Source organism: Actinia tenebrosa, unplaced genomic scaffold (assembly GCF_029948245.1).
Source record: "Actinia tenebrosa isolate PJP-AT-01 unplaced genomic scaffold, QUT_ActTen_1.0 PGA_scaffold2__45_contigs__length_23673736, whole genome shotgun sequence".
Classification (NCBI taxonomy): Eukaryota; Metazoa; Cnidaria; class Anthozoa; order Actiniaria; family Actiniidae; genus Actinia; species Actinia tenebrosa.
In genome coordinates, this window is record NW_028292579.1 from 11,614,740 (window position 1) to 11,635,134 (window position 20,395).

The following is a 20,395-nucleotide window of genomic DNA, read 5'->3' on the forward strand; positions in this document are numbered from 1 at the left end:
CAAATATTAACGACTTACTTTTTTCTCAGGGAATGAATGGAATTCTTCCTTGTGCTGGCGCAATTCGTTTAGAGCAACTTCTTCTCCACAAACCAAACAGGGAATCAGGGTAGGATGACGATCTGCAGTCTGTAATGAACGATGATAACAATAATCAAGGTCCTGATATATTACTTTGGATTTGTGAAAATTTTTCGTGGAATAATATATATTTACCTCAACAATTGCAGTACCCTCCTCCTCGATCTCAATATCTTCTTGCAAAGGCCTTATAAAGATTTTAGCCTGACCACAAACGTCCTTTAATTTACTTGGTGCGTAAGGTGGCTTTAGTTGGTGAAAGGCACTTTGTTCACCAGCTCTTTCATACAAGAGAAGTTCAACCCCTCCCCTAAGGAACGCTAGTTTGGGGAATTTCTCCTTCAGCTTTTCCAGGGTGTGATTGTGACCTTGATGTAGTTCTAAAGTCACGCTTCCATCACCAAGACCAGAATTACACAGGGCTGTCCGCTCTCCCACGGTCGTTGGTGGCTTTACGGCATTTGCCTTTGATAAACAAACGAACTTTAGAGTGCATTGGGCTGGTTTTTTGCCTTTTCCAGTGTAAGAAGCCGTTCTTCTACTACCAATGTTTGATAAAGACGTTCTGTAGGACCACAGCCGCTTGTGCTCTGCGGCTGCAGACACAGCCAATCCTGATGGCCCAGGCTGGTTCTGCATGGGTTGAACTGAATCTAAAGATGCAGAGGATATACCAGATGCTGCCAATAATTAAACAAAAATACGTTTATAAAAGGTTTAGTGAAGAACAAATAAAATACATTTGTCTTGTGACTAGATTGCAACTGTGAATATGTCATATTATTTTCAAGATTTACGCACCTGATGATCCCTGTGTTCGGGTCAATCTATCTGCTACCCGTAGGAGTGTGTCTTTAACTTCGTTCAGTTCTTTTGAATTCATTTCAGCCGGATTTTAGCACGATTCAGAGGGTTTTCTGCGGAGTTTCAAGTTGTTCGACGAAGATTACCACGTGCGAGTAGAAAAGTCACCGAAGAGTAATGGTTAACGAATTGAAACCGGAGATCGCTGACATTTGATTCCCCTAGCTCCAAAAGTTGTCGACGATTTCAAGAGTACAATGTCAAATGAAAAGATTCAAAGTTGGACTTTATACAGTCGAAAGTTGCGTGACAACATAGTGATACAGTGGTATATACAAAGAACTGACATGGCAGAATTTGCGGTGTATAAGTTAGGATGTACAATGTACAATGTTGCAATACTAAATGTTTTGCCCATAATAAGAAAAGTCAAACAAAGAATGGAAAATGTTATCCAAAATCCAAAAAGTACAATGTCGAATTGAAAGTTCGATTTTTGGCGGGGATGGTACACCATAGTATTCAAACTTTAATCCGCATTCTAACATTACTAAACATAACACTTGATAGCAGTCATACTCGGTCTTAATCTTCTGTTTCCTTTCTTTCCGTCCAATTTTTCAAAGCGTTTGAGGTCTTTGATACATATAATCAGTTTTTCATTTAATCGCTCCCCAAAACGGTACTGAAAATAAAGATTGATATCAAAAGTTATTTATCGTGTCCATGTACATTCCTACTTGTTTCACTTTCCCTTTACACAACATCGAAACAAAACGTCTCATATGGACATTCGATAGTATTACCACGTCTTAGAGTTTTTTTTATTGAACTTATATACATGAAATAAATTGGTTTGTAAAGGCATCGATCACATCATTTATACTGGTGAAATGCATATTATCGAGAGTGGCATACCAAATTTGGGCGTTACCTACCAAACTGAGAGGAAATGCTAGTAATGACTGTTCATCAGTCCAATTGTAAAATTTGGAATAGTGAGCGAATTGTTCTGGGAAAGCGAAGGCGTCATCACCGTCTCCTTTGAAAACGGCCAAACGGGCCTTTAGGCTGGAAATTATCTGGAGTTCCTTGTAGGGCGTCAGTGTTGTGACTAGTCTGCTGTTCGTGTTGAGTTAGAAATAAAAAACAAAGAACTACATTAAGTAAAAATTAAAATACGGATTATAGATAATAGGAGTTATACAAAAAACAAAAAGCTAAGCGATATAGCTGCAGAGTTCAACACAAACACATGAAATGTAAAAAGGTGGTACCTTGGCGGACAAGACACGGGTTCTGCACCAATGTTATTGAGCAGGACTTCTTAGAAACCACGGGTCTCCACCTATGTTATGGGACGACCGCTCTCAGTATGAGCTTCGGGATCTATATTCTACTCACTGTGTTTGAACTGTTTGCATGCTCTGTATTTATGATAATTATTTGACAGGTATCAATCTCTAATCAATATGATAATATCGTTGAATCATGATGAGCTAAAAGAATAAGTAAATTCATAAGTGTGATATTCTAATGAAGAGTAATGCGAGTGAAATCTTGGAATTTAGCATAGCTTAAACTAAAGTTAATATATGAATGTACCGTAAATGTATAGAAAAGGTTACAAGGAGCATTTCTATCATAAGACTCTAAAGAATAATCCTAAAATAACTGAGCAAATGGGTAAAAATTGCGTACGGCTTACCCAGAGGTACATATGCTAATGGGAGGAGCTAAGAGGTTTACTTGCGTATTCAATGCATGCCATTATCTAGACTTGCGCGTGATCGTAGCGACGCTGAAATATTATGTCGATGTTTTCATATAGCTAATGCACTTAGAGATCGATAATTTTTATCTTATCTTCTCTAGATAGCAGTGGTAATTAGAAAACTTGTCTTGCTTAATTAATCTGTAAAAAAAAACTATTTTTTTCTCTCATAACACTAGCGTGTTAGTGATAGATAAGATTTGAGAATATATAAAGGTATATACAATTAATAATATCGTTGAACCTACGATATAGCTCTTATATCGTGTCTAAATGTTTTGGTTTTTTTTTTGTGCTTTTTTTTAAATAACCTTAATAAGAAAATTGTAATACAGTCGAACCTCTATTAAGCGGTCACCCACGGGACTTAGCCAAGTGACCGCTTAATAGAGGTTGACCGCTTGATAGAGGTTTTACTTATTTAGGCCACATTTTGTAGAAAATTAACAAAAGAGTGCATAATTGATCACGAAATGTACATTTTATTCTTAGAAAACAGTAACACTAGAAAATAGAGCAATAAAGTGCAAAACTGCTCACTCAAAATTTTTTTTTTTTTCGTCGCAAACTGTAGAACAACATTGCATGACTACGTACGTACAATACAGTGGTTTGTTCTTGCTATAAAAAATCACAATTGTTTAAGGTACAGTACAGTATTATGAAAAAAACTCAGTTATGGCTGTTTGTAATTTAGGGGCAGACAACTTAAGTTCATGAAACATGTCGTTCACTTTGCTAAGCGCTAGCGACAGCTCTTCGTGACCATGGAATTGCGCGAAGTGGAAATTGGCCGAAACAAACTGGTTAGTGCTGCGGATTTGCCTTATTTACAGTGACGTAAAATACGAACGTCTGTTATTGAAGTTATGCTATCTAAACAACTGTTAAAAGAATGTTGACATGTTTTATGTATTTGGTGTATTAAGGAAATGTTTCTGGATTATGCACACCCATTCCACGCTAAATGTACACATTAGGGTAAAAGAATTGGAAAAAAGTTATTTAAGACATTTTTATTTTTTTGCTGTAGTCAAAAAAATCCAATTTTCGGAATCTGAAAAAAATGTTATATTTAAATGTAAAAAGTGCTAGCCAATAATTGAATGGCTAATGTTTGCCATTTGTAAAATTTATTAAAAATAGAGAAAAAAAATTATTTAAATTTCTTAAAGCCATAATAAGTGGAGCACATATGCTTGTGAGGTCCAACACATTTCACTGACTTATAAAAAACTCTACCTAAAGGAATATGAATATTTCAATTTTATCGCTTCATTTATAGCTAACAGGCAAAAATAATTGTCAATACAATAATAATAATGTTTTATTGAGCGTCAATTCCCAGCGGTTCAACGGCGCTTTACAAAATACAAAAAATATTCATTATAGATAAATAGAAAGTAAGATGATAATTAAAAGAATATAATAAAACAGTTTAACAATACTAATTTAAAAATAATTTAACAATATTTCAATACCATATATTAATGTATCAATAATGTTATATAAACAACTTTCAGTAACTTTTAATTAAAATCAAAATCAAGATTAAGATTAAGATTAAGGACATTTAAACATTTTAGTCACATCATAGACAAAATAAAGATACTGGTTAAAATAAATTTATTTTTAGCCATGTCTTTATGTCCCTTTTAAACTGTGAAATTGAGTGACAAGATCTAATGCTGGGTGGAAGGGCATTCCAAATTTCAGGAGCCGCAAAAGAAAATGACCTTTTTCCATAAGATTTAAGATTGTACGATTGCTTAGTTAGAAGATTTAAGGAAGATGATCTTAAGCAGCGAGAAGGAGCATAAGGTTTAATCAAGTCAACAAGATATGCAGGTGCTAGATTATGCAAGACCTTAAATGTAAGTAAGAGAATCTTGAAAACTATGCGCTGTTCCACAGGTAGCCAGTGTAGATTGCACAAGATAGGAGTGATGTGATCTTGTTTTCGAGAAAACGTTATTAGTCTTGCTGCAGCATTTTGGACATGCTGAAGCTTTTGCAGAGAGCTTTTGGGAAGTCCATATAATAATGCATTACAAAAATCAAGTTTTGAAGAAATGAAGGCATGAACCAGAGTTACACAAGCTTTATAGCTCAAGTACTTTCGAATTTTCCAAAGATAATGGATATGGAAGAAACAAGTTTTGCAGACAGTAAGTATATGGGCGTCAAGAGACAGCACTTCATCAAAAATAACTCCAATGTTACGAGCAGATGGTGATGGAGAAATGTCAGAGCCAGAAATGTTAATAAAATCAACAGGTGGTCGAGGACGGTGTGGATTAGCAAAAACAAGAATTTCAGTTTTGTCGTTATTTAATTTTAGTTTGTTAAAGGCCATCCATTTATCAATTTCTGATACACAGGTTTCAATTTGCTGTTTCGCATCCTCAAATTCCTTATTGGATGACATAGAAAAGGTAAGATACAGCTGTGTATCATCAGCATATAAATGGAAATTGATATTATTATTCCTCATTATATCACCAATAGGTGAGGTATACAATAGAAATAGGATGGGCCTAGGATAGATCCTTATGGGACACCACATTGAAGAGGATGATCTGAAGATGCACTACCTTGGACCTTGACCCGAAAAGAGATCTATCACCAAGATAGGATCTAAACCACTGAAGAGCTGTTCCATTAATGCCATACCTATAAAAGAGCCTCTCAAGCAGGATACCATGATCAACAGTGTCAAAAGCTGCTGATAGATCAAGTAAAACCAAGATCACTGCACATCGATTGTCTAAAGCTTGGAGAATGTCATTATGAACCCTTAAAAGTGCAGTCTCAACACTATGAAATTTCTTATAAGCAGATTGGAATGTCTCATGAAGTTTATTTTGCTCTAAATGATCTATTAACTGGGTAGCAACAACCTTTTCAATAGCTTTGGAAAGAAACTTTAAATTTGAAATAGGCCCTGGTTTTTTCCAGGTATCAGTCAGCTTTTTTATACACTGTCCCCTATAGCTTTCTTAAATACTGAAGTGAGAAGGTAAATCTTTTTCTTGAATACGTTTACAATACAATACAATACAATAATCTTTATTTAGACAGGGTAACACTTAACAGTACATAAAGATAACTGATCAACTAGTGGCCCATTTGCAATTTTGTTATTGATTATAACACCGTGAATTCCCGATTCTTTCAAAATCTTCTTTGTTATGCCTTCTATAACAAATTCGTCAGTGTGATCAGAACCAAAAAGAAGGAAAAACCTCGCCGAAACAAGAAATAAAATACATACCTTCTCAATAGAGCTCTTATCCTCCATGACTAATGATCGAGCTCGAGCCGTGAGAATGTAAAGTGAGCCCGCGATAACAAGCCACAGGAAGCCCAAAAAACGCAGCCAGGTGTCTGAAAAAGTGAACGCCGCCACTCTGAAAAAGTGAACGCGGCCAAACGGTTGCCAGAAAAAAAGTGAGTGCCATGGCACTAAAAAGCCTCCGTACTTAGTTCAGGTGCTGATTTAGTGCCGAACTTATTTGGAAACGCACACAAACGCGTTGTCCGGTCCCCGCTTTAACCTTCTATAAAGGACAGTTCGCTTTTTGGGATGTCCTCCTGAAACTTTTATAGTAGCTCCATCTGGAACGCTAGGATTTTACTGGATCCAAAATGGGACTGAAGCATCCAGAATTCCATTTCTACGAGGCCCCTGAAATGGTTTCTGTACAGGACCGCAAATGATCCCGGGACCGCAAATGACCCCCGAATAGGACCGCAAATGATCCCGATACTGGATCGCAAATGATCGCGCAATAATTTATGATCATAGCTGATCATTTGCGCTCCGGGATCATTTGCGGTCCTATTCGGGGATCATTTGCGGTCCCGGGATCATTTGCAGTCCTGGGATCATTTGCGGGCCTGTACATTTCTTCATCCCTCTACCCGGCTTTTGTCTTTGGCAAGGGACAAAAGTGACCTTAGGGGATTTTTCCCTTTATGAAATCCCTTGTTTAGCTGTCCAATTCCTGTAGTTCTGTTCGTATAAAAATATAAAAGATATAAAATTAATTTATGGGGTAGTACTAACGCGATCGCCTTCGCTTTTTTAAATCGATTACCTTCTTGGATTTTCCCTTCGCTCTTTTCCTTTGTCTTAAGAAGCAATCCCACTCTCTTTTTAGTGGTCACTTCTACGCCGTCTTGGGTCATACCTCTGCTATAGTGTCTTTGGAAGTCGCTGTCACTTCAGCTTGGATATCCACTCCCACATTGCATTTCTTTGTCTTTAACTGATTCTTGTTACTTTATAGAATGACACAAATTAGTTCAGATGCTGATTTATAACCGAACCTATTTGGAAACGCACACAAACGCGTTCTCCGGCCCCCGCTTAATCCTTCTACAAAGGACAGTTCGCTTTTTGGAATGTTCTCTTGAAACATTCCTAGTAGCTCCATCTGGAACGCTAGGATTTTACTGGATCCAAAATGGGACTGAAGCATCCAGAATTCCATTTCTACAAGGCTCCTGAAATGGTTTCTTGATAACGAGAGTGACGTGCGTAATCTTTCGCCCTCTACCCGGCTTTTAAAAATATAAAAAATATATAAATAATATATCGGGTAGTACTAACTAACGCGATTTTCCCCTTTATGAAATCCCTTGTTTGGTTGTCCAATTCCTGTATTTCTGTTCGTATAAAAAAATGAAAAATATTAAAATATCATTAAAATTATATATATAGTAAAAATAAAACGTAGTACTAACTCATTCTCTTTTTAAAATCGACTACCTTGTTCGATTTCCCCTTCGCTCTTTTCCTTTGTCTTAAGAAGCAATCCCTCTCTTTCTTAAGAAGTCACTTCTACGCCGTCTTGGGTATAACCTCTGCTATAGTGTCTTTGGAAGTCGCTGTCACTTCGGCTTGGGTAGGCACTCCATCATTGTATTTCCTTGTCTTTAACTGATTCTTGTTGTTTCATAGAATGTTAATATTTTTAGTTTATATGCAATAGTTGATGCTGCAATTAAGCAGCTGCATGTGAAGAGGACTCCGTATCTCTTGAGTTCTTTACGTCCTTCTTTGACAAGCCAAGGACCAAAGTTGTCCACTCCGCTGTACGTGAATGGGGTGACGGAATCCTGTAGGCGACCGCGTATGGCAGGTCAGTCATTTTCTGATTTTGAACGTTTGCACGGAGCGTTCTGCATTTATTTACAAAAAAAAATTCAAACTAACATATCACTCGAAGTTAAACTTAATTCAATATCTTTAGTATTGATTATACATGAAGGGAATAGCTGAATGATAAAATATTGTTATTTTGGGGGGATATAAAATACTTAATTACCTCGAACGTCGGCAATAAGCATATACATCCCTCGGGCCAGCGGCCCTCGGGATGTATATAGCTTATTGCCTCCGTTCTCGGTAATTAACTCTTACATACTTAAAGGTTTAATATGTTAATGAGTGTGATGTCATAAGAGGCTTTATTCGTTTACCTTGATTACATACACTTTCCAATTTTCCACTTCAGTGACAGATATTTCTAACGCTCTGCTAAGAATCTGTCTGCCTTATGGACGAAAAGAAACATATTTCATATTCATAGGAACAAGGAGAATATTGTTTGATATTCAAGCATCCATTTACGCAAGTAAAGGTCGGTTAGTAAACATCTTACTTTATTGCGCGTATTTTCTCTTTGAGCCCCATATCCGAAGCTGGCGGATCGAAGTAAAACAACGATTTCTTTTCGAAGTCCATGACACAAAAAGTAGCCATGCAAGTAACACTGAGAGCGCGTGGGACAGATCCCGCGGTGTGGAAACTGTAGAGGTGGCTATTGATGTGCGACCAGTCTGTGAGTTTGCTTGCTGCTGCGTGCTCACGAAAAGCCTTATCGTAAGCCAGCCAAGCCCGGCCGCTAAACTGGCAATAGGTTCGCAGAATAAGCAGCTTGTAGAGCAAAAGATCTTTCCAGCGATTGGGAAAATAAGAAGTCAGCACGAGCGAGTAAATGCTGAACGCCTCGATCCACGTCATTATGTCCTCTACCTTTCGCCGCTGGCGCTTGGGCGTAGAGGTCAAAACGATGCGACCATTAAAGAAGAGTTGGGGCTCGTTTTCCGTCTCCACCAGGTTAGGAGAAATGAGATCGCTCATGTCGACGAACTTGCCACTGACGATCTGGGTAACCAGCTTTGTGGGAACGGGAGAGCAACCTGGGCCAACGAGAAAAGGCTGATGCAAGACCGCCGAAACAGATGGCAATGACGGCACCCAAACCGACGAGACGGAGCTCGGCACAGATGCTGAGAAAGCTAGCGAAGCGCTCGTGTCAGCCAATGACTGCGATGCTAGCGTAAAAGTGCTGGCGAATGAAGGTACAGGTAAAATAGACGTACCTGTAGCGTCCTGCGTAGCAGAAACCACTGCGGAGGTGGAAGAAGGTGGCAGTGCAGGCTGTGAAGAATAAGGTGGCGAGGAGGACGAGTTTCCTGACCCATTTGCAGAGGATGCCTCCAAAACCCGGATAATCTCCTGCCGGTCTTCTGCAGAGAGTACGGCCGTGCTATTTCGTGTAGCCCGAGACATAACGAGAGTATAGCGTAAAAACAAATAGCGTTGGTGTAGCGTACAAACTGCGTAAGCTAGCGTTAGCGAAATGAGATAGCGCATAGCGTTAGCGAAATCGGATAGCACGTGGCGTTAGCGAAATTGGATAGCACCCGATGCAAGCTTCGTCCCCAGATACCATCTATTCATCATTCATCTCATTACGTGAGACGTTAATTTGCTTATCAGATGGCCGCGAAGCTATAGCCTCTTGATGACAGATACTTGCGATAACAGGCAACTTAGCTCAAGTCTAACTTTGCTTAAATATTTTATTTATCCACATAAAATTTCAGAGATGGAAATGTCTTTAGTACATGGTGCAAGTGCTTTATGCTTCTATGAGTCACTGATTGGTAGGAAGTCACAGCAAAGGCTTTATATAAGAGGTAATCAACTGTATTGGCAAGTTACTTAAATTCAAGGCCACTGGTAGTGACTTGGCAGCCATAGCAAAAAGTGCTTGGGGGAGAAGTATCCATTTCTCTCAGATTCACACGACTTGAATTGAGGGGTGATATGATACACAGCATGGAATATAAAACAGTTTTTGGACGCAACCCTTATACAGTACAGCTTAATCTCGTGCACAGATAAGCAGTAAGGAACTTGAGAAGAAACTGAGTTACGAAGACATGAAGTGGATACTTTTAAGGAAACAGATTGCAATGTGATGGGACGAAAGTTCGCAGGGTCGACCGTAGTTCCTTTTTTATGTATGAGAATGGTACAAGCTCTTTTCCATTCAGTAGGGACAGATCTGCACAGATAATTTCAGCCAAATAAGTACGAAGATAGGGACATTTTTGAAACAGATAATTGAAAGTTGGTCTAGAAGACAAGGAGAGTCAGAAGCTTTCATTTTTCGAATCACACGTGAAATTTGGACGATCAAGATTTAATGGAATTTCGTGATCAGATAGAGTGGGTATCCAGCTTCGAAGGTGAAAAACTTTGGTTGGAATGATAGATGTTAAAGTTTTCCTGAATCTAAAACCTTTTTAACGTAGCCCCAAAATGTCTCTGCGTCTAAAGTTTAAGGCTGAAGGACAATTTCATAAAGCAACTGCAAATGTAATTGCAAATACCCCACAGTCAAAGCCATTACTTTGCTGGGTTACTGGCTGCACTTGCAATGTAATTTCATTAGATTCAGTGTTTAGCAAGGATGCAACTTGCTTTTTTTATTCCAGTGTATTTGGTGTGTCATAAATGATCACGACAATCGGCTTCTGCGTTTCGAATTAGATATTCTCTGAATCTTTCTTATTTCATCTCCATTAAAGCTTCTTTCTTCTTTCTCTTACAGCTCCCACTAGTCGCATTAGAGCTTCTTAGGGTATTCAGAAAAGCATCTGTTTCAAGGGAATTAGCTGATTCTAGATGTGTTGCTCTGCTAGCCAAACATGTAAACAAAAACGTCATATCGCTTCAGTTCTTTTCTTCCTTTGATTGTACAGGGTCCAAAATAATCAACAGCACAAAATGTAAATGGTGCATGGTGCTGGGGTTACATGGTCATTATAGCATTAGGTAAATCAGTCATCTTCTGTTCTGTAAGAGATATCCGGGAATGTCTATTTCACCACCATACGATACGCTTGTTAGAGTTAAATAGTTGGCAAATGTTCACGTGTCTGTTTCGAGTTTAATCGTGGATCAAGTACAAACTAGTACAAGCTAATACAAGGTTCGCTAAAATGTAACAATAATTCCTAAATTAGTCTACATTTGTGGGGAAATTATTTACGCTTAAACAGTATCTATATTCAGAATTAATTGTACTTACATCTGGTGGCGAATCACGCATTTAAATCAGTCTTTTATAGCAAAATTGTCTTTGGCTCGTAAGCACATGCATATCGGTTCATCAAGAAACAAGGGAGTGTCCTTTATTGCATAAGGCTAGATCAAGTTTCATTGCTATGTTTAATCATTAATTTCTGGTAAATCATGGGGTCAAGGAAATCGTAAGAAACAAACAAAACGAATAAAATGTATCGAAGTTAACTATTCTCAACATGTTCTCCTACAGTGGTGCGCAAAACGTCTACATATTACGCATCTGGATATGAGCCATTTGACCGTGGAAATAATAATCCATTAATAATCCAGTACCGTTTTCTAATGTCATTGAGTGTGATTCCTCTTCCATTGTGTGTAACGTTTAAGATGTGCATGGCGAATTATCATTTCGGTAATGTGTCCTTTCTTGGGCAGGATTATCGATGTTTCTGATCATGGGCAAGATATGGCGACTTTGTCAGTCTTCCACCTACATGCATCAATCCTTCGGTATCCAAGAATGGGTTCAAACGATATAACGAACTTAATTTCTTGATTTCTGCCTTTTTCTTCTTGAGTTTTGACTATCATTCTTCTGATTCAGATTCAGACTTCTCAAAGCTGCTCTTGGAAAGCATTTTCTTGTACTATCTTTAGGATAACCGTTTCAGCTTTATTAAGTTCTTCAGCTGTGATCACACTTGCTACTGGATTCCTCAGGCGAATATTTATAACAGGATATAGCCCATCAGTGTATATCACTGTTTTCCTTGGGGTCCTGTAAAAGAAAAATGATAAATAAAAGAAATATGAAGATATGAAAATGTATAAAATTCTAAAAGAATTGTAATAATTCTCAAGATTTTGTGCATATGAATTATATTAATTGAAATTAGCTAGTTGATAATAATAATAATAATGACTTTATTGGATAAACACAATTACTAGCGAACCAGTAGTTTTCATTGTGGTCCATATTATAAATACTAAAATATCATAAAATCTAACTATAAATCTAAATCTAACTATAAGATAAGAAGAATAATTTATATATAGAAACTAATATAAAAATATATATAATATAAAAAATCCATCTAATATGTTTTCAAAAAGTTCTTTGAATATTAAAATGATCGACCTTAGAATTCTTTTCTAAGTACATATTACTAATGTTCTTTCTAAAATTATTCAAAGCTATAATACTTCTGGTGCTATAATCTATTGTATTCCATAATCGATTAGCACTTGCATGAAAAGTGCGAAGGCCAGCATTCGTGCGATAAAAAGGTATAGATAAATTATTGGTTGTGGAAGCCCTTGTATTATGTCTATGTCTATCATTAACATACGAAATATAATTCTTAAGATACTCAGGGCATTGGCCATTAACTATTTTGTGCATTAGACAAAGTTTTCTTAAACGTATAACGTCATCTATGGGTAACCAATCCAACTTACTAAATAGTTTAACCGAATTATCATAAAAACTTGCATCTAAAATTAATCTGGCACAGCGTTTTTGAATTCTTAATAATCGAAGCAAGTTCTCATTTTTGGTATTTCCCCATACTGTGCAGCAATATTCAAAAAGTGGTCTAATTAATGCGTTATACAACAGTTTTCTTAGCGGAAGATTAAGATATGTCTTAGCTCTCTTAAGTAAACAGATACGTGAATTTAACTTATTAATAAGAAAATCAATATGATTGTCCCTGTTCAAATGCTTGTCAATCTTGATGCCCAACAGCTTTTCATCCTCAGCTTCTTTAATAGGAGTGCCACAGAGAGTGAGGTGTAGCGATGGATTGCCAGAATGTGACAGCTTTTGCGTATTTCCAATAATCAAGTACTTTGTCTTTTTGGTATTGGGAACCATCTTATTCAGAGATAACCATTTGCTAACTCCGTCGAGACTGGTTTGAAGACCAAGCTGGATATGCGAGGGGTCACTGTTTGCTTCCCAGATGGTAGTGTCGTCAGCGTATGTGTCAACATTTGAGTTAGGAATTCCAATTGGGAGGTCGTTAATATACAGTGAAAACAATATAGGGCCTAAAATCGAGCCTTGCGGCACCCCCCGAGTCAGCGTCAGTGCGTCCGACAATGTTCCATTAATACAGCAGCGTTGTGTTCGATCTCCAAGATATGATTTAAACCATTCCTGAGATGTGTTGGTTGCGTGATACTTGTCGATTTTTTGAAGCAATAAATCATGATCAACAAGATCAAACGCCTTGCTTAGATCAAGCAAAACAGTTCCTACGAGTTTTCGAGAATCCATAGCTTTAAGCCAATTGTCAGTAAGACTTAAGAGCGCAGTTTCACAAGAATGATGTGGTCGATAAGCTGACTGTTTACAGTGAAGAAGATTGTTTGAGGTGAGGTATCCAAGATATGAGTGTGCCACATGTCTTTCCAAGGGTTTAGATATTATTGACAAGATTGAAATTGGCCGGTAATTATTTCTGTCATGTACTGAATCTTTTTTATGAAGAGGAGTCAGTTTAGCTCGCTTGAAATTAGTTGGAAAGGTACCACTTCTGATGCTTGAGTTGTAGATATGTGTGAGTGAAGGAGCAATGGCATTTAGCACCAGCTTTAAGGGTTTTATTCCTATTCCATCAAGTCCAGTAGCCTTGTTGTTTGCTATGCCGTTAATGTCCTTTATAACCTGCTATGTGCTGATTGGAGGAATATTGAACTCAATTGATTCACCAATATGAGAATTAATGAAGTCTACGAGTCGTTCATCTTGCTCCAATTTTGAGCCATCATCAGAGACAACAGAGTTAATATGTTGGGCATTGATAAAATGTTCGTTGAAGGAATTTGCAATTCCCATAGGACTACTAATTTGCTGTTCATTAACTTCAACAAAAGAAAAAGTAGTTGGACCAGGCTTAGTTGGAGCAACTCGCTTGAGGGTTTTCCATAGTTTTTTCGGATTGTCCATGTTTTTCATGATTTCATTTTTTTATGTATGCTGCTTTTGCATTTGCAATCTTTTTCACCACCTGATTACGTATGTTCTTATACATTGATCTTGCAAGAATGTTCGACTTTGCACGTTTCTTAAACTGGTTCCTGGGGCGTATCAAATGCAAAGTGTCTGTGTTTAACTCTTCTAGTGATGATGAGTATGTGATGATACATAATTTCGTTGAAAATTAATTCCCAAATGTCTAGTTTGTTATCAACATCGTTGTAAATGTCGAGAAGAGACCATGGAGCATTTTCCATATCATAAATAAAGTCATCAGGGTCCAAGTTTTTAAAGTTTCGATAGGTGATCTCATCATGTCCACATTTCGGAAATTTTACTCCGCAAAATTTGTGTACGAAGCATACTGGGAAATGATCACTTATTCCATATACAGGAACGAAAGATTGAACTATACGATTAGGATGTGTTGTATAGACATGGTCAATCAATGTTGAACTATTATCGGATATTCTTGTAGCAGATTCAATTATTTGAGTAAAACCAGCGTCATTGAAAATAGTGATGAGATTACTTTTCTTCTTCTGTAGAATGTCAATGTTAAAGTCACCAACAACTATAATTTCGTTATACCTAGAGTAAGCATTGTCAATAAGTTTCATAAGGTAGTGACTAAAGTCAGTAATAGAATTTGGAGGCCTGTAAATGACAATAAATAACAGTTTGGGACCTGCCTTGTGTTGTCTTACTTGTAAGCAATTGTGCTCCATACACACATCAGCAAATGTAATTCTTTCACACTGAAGAGTAGATCTAGTGTAAATCGCTACACTACCGCCATGATGCGTTGAAGATGAGGCTAACATTTCTCTATCTTGTCGGAATATTTGATATCCGTCGATATTAAGCTCACAATCGTTCCAGGTAGAGTTCAACCACGTTTCGCTGATAGCGAAAATATCCAACTTATTTAAATGTTTCAGAGTATTAACTTCGTCAAAATGTGGAGGTAAAGACCTAACATTTAGATGACAACATCGCAGGCCTTTCGTCATGAAGGGAAAGTCAATACTCGTACTTGTATCGTTTGAATTCGGTCCAGGATTTAACTGAACATCATTAGCGAGTAGAAGAATGATGCAGACCAATGTTTTCGAAGCAGAGGTGGATGTGTTTCGTAGCAAAGACTTACGAGACTTGTAACAGTGAGATAAAGGTGAGCGCCATTTAAGCCAGTTAAATTTGTCAATGATTTCACGGCCAAGAAAATGCTTCCAGGAATTAAAGTTTATAGAAGAAGTTACATAAACGAATCTTGACTTTAGAGAGGTTAATTGGAATTAAAATGCTTTTTTAATTTGTTCTTAAATAATAGTTTTGAATTTGTAGATCTTATTTCAGCAGGCATATCGTTGAAGGTCTTTGCTCCCTGATAGTCTCGGTCTTGCCCTTCTTTAGGATGATTACCAATTCATTATCCTCAAACCAGTCATATAAGCTTATCGACGTCCTTGGCTGAGGTACAGATGACTAAATCATAGGCATACGTAATAATCTTTGAATGTTTTAGCAGTCTGTGCACGTTGTTGAAATGAATAATAAATAGGAGGGGACCCAGGATACTTCCTTGGGGAACTCTTGTGAAAATGGGTTGAGGTTCTGATAACATTCCCTTGTATTGGACAACTTGTAATCTACAAAAAAAAAAAAAACAGTAAACCATGCAAGTTCTGTTTTATAAATGTCATAAGATGGAAGCTTACTCAGAACAAAAATTAAAGAAATCCCTAACGTATGAAGGTACTAGATAACCATTTATACAGTAATATGAGAGACTGATAGATCCGTTACGAAGACATGAAGTGAATACTTTTGAAGGAACAGATTGCAATGTAATGGGACGAAAGTTCGCAGGGTCGTACATATATTCTCTTGAATATAGAGTAGGTAGAGGGGGAATTGGAGAGACGTCCCTTAGGGGAGGGAAATTTGCTTGAAAATAACTTTAGTAGGGAGAGACTAAAAGATAAAAAATGAAAATAAGAGTGAAATATAAGAATAATATAAGAAAGTTAATATAGTGAAAAGGTGAATATAAGGGGAGGTGGTGAAGCCACTGATAAAATTGAAAAGGGAAGTATAATCTCCTATAAAAAAATAGAGAGAGATATATAAACGTGTGTAGACTGAAGTGAAGATAAGGATGATATGGGTACAGAGTTATGTTATTATGGGTGGTGGTCAGTTCATCGTGGGCCAATGTAATTTGAGGAGCAGATAATGTTGTAGAAGACGTGGAAGTGATCAAGTCCTGTCGAGGATCAATATGGTAGTGTTTGTAAAATCTTCAGTCAGATGGTGATGGTAAACTTAGGGTAAAGGTGTTGTAGTGGAGGCTGGAGGGTTTCTTCAAGGCTTTAAAGAAGTATATACATTCTTAATGACGGATCCAGAGAGATGGCAGGGCTTGGTGGCTGGAAATTATTGTTGCTGTGTCCTGGAAGGATGGATGATGGGATGAAGATGGACATCTTGGGGGGAGGAGACTGTAGGTGGATTAGTCGTGGTTGTCTTGAGGAACTAGTTGAGATGTGTAATTTTGGGAACCAGCTGAGAACAATTTCGGTCGATGTAGAGAGGATCCAAGTGGCTTTTGGGTATAATGCAAGTTTTGGCTCGAGGGGTAGTTAAGGCCATTTGTGTAATGCAATGGGATGTTATGTGTATGTGTTAGAGGGATTGAGAGGAGGAGAGAGGGAAGGAAAGAGTTGTTATTGAAGGCGTAGAAGAATATTAAGATAGGAATTTGGTGTGAACTAATGTATCTCTAAGATTGCGGTGTCTTTGAAAGGCAGTGATAGGGGGCGTGGAGAAAAGAGGAGAAAGGGAAGGATCATTAGAGATATGGTGCCGGTGGGAGAGTAGAATTCGAGAAATGTTGGGGAGGCCTTTATGAAAAGGTATGACAAAGGAAAGGATGGGGGAGGATATGTTGGTCAGGGGGGATTTTGGTTTATTGTGTTGGAGGGGTTATCTTTGAGTGAGGTGGAGGACTTTATGGAATTGTGAGTTGATTATGGAGTCAGTATATCCTCTTTTAAGTAAAATGAATCGAAGATGGTCCAGATATTTGTGAAATTAAGTGTTGTCAGTGATGAGGCGTCTGTAACGTAGTGTTTGGCTGTAGATTGTACTGATTTTGCAATTGAGAGGGTGGTGGGAGGAGTGGTGGAGGAGGAGAGTGCTGTCAGTTGGTTTAGTGCATAGGGTTGATTTGAGATGTCCCGTTGGGGTGAGAATAATGGTTGTATCCAGGAAGTTGATAGAATGAGGGGAGGAGGTATGTTGGGACTTGATGGTAGGTTGGAAGGAATTAAGGTGTGTGGTAAATGTGTTAAGAGTGGAGAGACCATGTGTCCATATCATGATATATCATAAATATATCTCTTCCATATAAAGGGTTGGAGGTTGTTGGGAGAGGAAAGGAGTGTGTTCTGAGATCAGTAAGGAAAAGATTGGCGTAGGATGGGGCCATACATGTGCCCATAGCTGTGCCTTGAGTTTGGAGATAATGTTTGTTGTCAAAAGAGAAGAAGCTGTGGTATAGTATACATTTCATGAAGATTAAGAAGAGTATGAGTGGTGGTCTGTGTGTCTGTGTTTATGAATCTTGTTGAGCATGTAGAAGAGAGGAGTTCTAGCTGGGGAGGGTGAAAGAGGAATCGAAAAGTATTGGGGCCTATGAGTTTATGGGAAAGTATTTTATTAAGGTGTAGTGTAATAGTGTTAGTTAAGGGAGGAATAGGGTCATGAGGGATGGGTTTGTAGTAAGTGGGGTCCTCAACTGGCGTAAAGCTTCTTTGATGTAGTCATCTTTATGTCAGAGAACGATGGAATCACCTTTGTCAGCTGGTTTAATTATGGTGTTGGGAAGTCGTTTCAAGTGTTTAAGTGCTGTTTGTTCATTGGGTGTAAGGTTGCAGTGGATTTGGGAGGAGGGTCTGGGTGTATTGCAGTATTGTTTGGAAAGATCTTCCCAGCCAAAATCGTTATATATTCTTAAATTATGACTTTTGGGGATGAGAGGTGTCCATGAACCGTGGTTTCTGAAAGGGGGTGGCGTAAGTGTGAAATGGAATTTAAGGAAGGTGCGTCGGCGGACGTTTTTAAAGGAGTTATTGAGGGTGTTATGTGAGGTGAGAGGGAATGTGAGTACAAATTTGAGGCCCTTGTGAAGAAGTCGTATTTGCGAGGGGGTGAGTTTGTATGTGTTGAGGTAAACGATAGAATATTCCCATTCACAGTTCCGTGCGCCGTCTTGAAAGATAGCCGAGCCTTTGCATCGAAGCGAGACGAACGGTGAGCTTTTTTTAAAACCTTGGACAATTATTCACAGGTTCCTATCATTGCAATCTCACCGTTCGTCTCGCTTCGATGCAAAGGCACGTTGGAGGTGGTAGGGGTGGGACGGGTACGGGATTCTTGGTGAATACTGTCAGGAGCTACGTTAAAGTTCATGAATTTGCGGATTTGTGTGGTGTCGTGGGGAGGATGGGTGGAAGGGTGATGTTTATGTAAGGGGGGGTGAAGTAGAGGAGGAGGAAAAGTGGGGGGAGAGGGTTAGAGGACAGTAGGGTGGGGACTGTAAATAGAGAAGGGGTAAGAGTTGAGCGGAATGAAGTGGATTGTGGATGAGGGGTAGGAGGTAGGGTTGGGGTGGGGTGAGGTGGAAGGGTGTGTGTGAGGAGTAGTGGGAACGGTAAAGGAGGGAGTTGGAAGTATAGATTGGCTGGTTGTGCATGGAGGTTGGTAAGCAGGGAGCGGGTTTGGGTTGTGTTCTCGCTTCTTCGGTATGATCTTCTTTTAGGGTGGATAATTTGCTGTCCAGATAGGATTTGAATTGGTCAAACGTAGCTGCAAATGGATCCACATATCCTTGAGGAACACCCCGAATAGAAACAGTTCTTCTCGCAGCAGAGTTTCTTCATCACACATTACAAGTTTGTTTTTTGTTGTTTTTTTTTTGAAAACTAGAGGCGTAGATGGTAGGACGCGAATGACTAATAGTACTCTTTAACTGAATTTATATTAGCGTCCCGCTAATGAATTATTTTTGTTTTTGAATTATATATGAATTATATACCAGCGCACTCCATGCGCTTGTTACGTAGCCCATGATAGATACATTTATTTTTCTTTCATCAAAATAATATTTGGGATGTTTCATCTTATAATGTGACTTTTCACTCATCTTTGTTACCTCCGTAATTACACATTCCTCTTTGTCAGGCAATCCAAATTTGATGATCTGCAACACCTTAGAAAGAACAGGATCCTTTCAAGATGGAACTGAGATGTCTTTGGCCGTTGATGGAAGGTCATTTACATAAGTGAAGCGGAAGATGTCCCTCTCTTCAGGAGTGTCAACCTTATCGACAGGCTTGCGGAACTTCATCTTAAGATCCAGGCACATCACTGTAGGCAACCAGCAGCTAGCGAAGGTATGGAAGTCTTTGCCCCAAGTATAGGGAGTAGGGGCTTGTGATCAGTTCCCAGAATGAGCTTTCTGCCAAACAGATATTGGTGAAATCGTCTAACACCATAGACTAAACCTGAAGCCTCTATCTCAATCTGTCCATAGTTCCTTTCGCTACTAGACATAGTACGAGAAGCAAAGGCAATTGTCCTTTCTTCACCATTCTCCATCACATGATTGATTGCAACAATGTAGTAGGTGGAGTTATCACGGACTAAAGGTAAAGTGGCATCATAGTGCTTTATCGTAGGGTTTCTTGACACTTGGGTTTCCTTTTCATGAATTAGCTATAATTTCAAAGGCAAGTTAAACCCGTTGGCTTTTAATGTCTCGTAGTCTTGTTTATAGTGTTGACGATATAGCTGCTTTAGCACATCATTCGTCCAGCAAACAAGCTCGGAATCGTTCTTTGACTTTCTGCTACACTCGCCATGTATTCCATCATGATTTATCGGTGTGCTGCAAACTTGCTGGTCTTCCATTTTGCCTATACAGCTATTCCCCTGTTAACTCCATCACATATAGATGCACTAACCACACCTGCTCTTTGCCTATAAAAGTCTTTCCCAGCGCACCTCCCATCACACAAAGTTGCACCCACCATACCTGCTGCACTACCAGCTTTGCCTATACTCTTCCCTTGTTCACCTCCCATCACACATAGATGCACCTACCATTCTGCTGGTCTACCAAGTTTGCTTATACGGATCTTCTCCTGCCCACCTTCCACCACAAATAAATGCACCACCACAACTGCTGGAATCAATCAGGTTTTTTTACTGGAAAGCCTGAAAACACAAAGTTTACGAGCCCATCTATTTATAAAATGTTATGTAAATTGCCTTGATTGACTTCATTAAAACCTAGTTT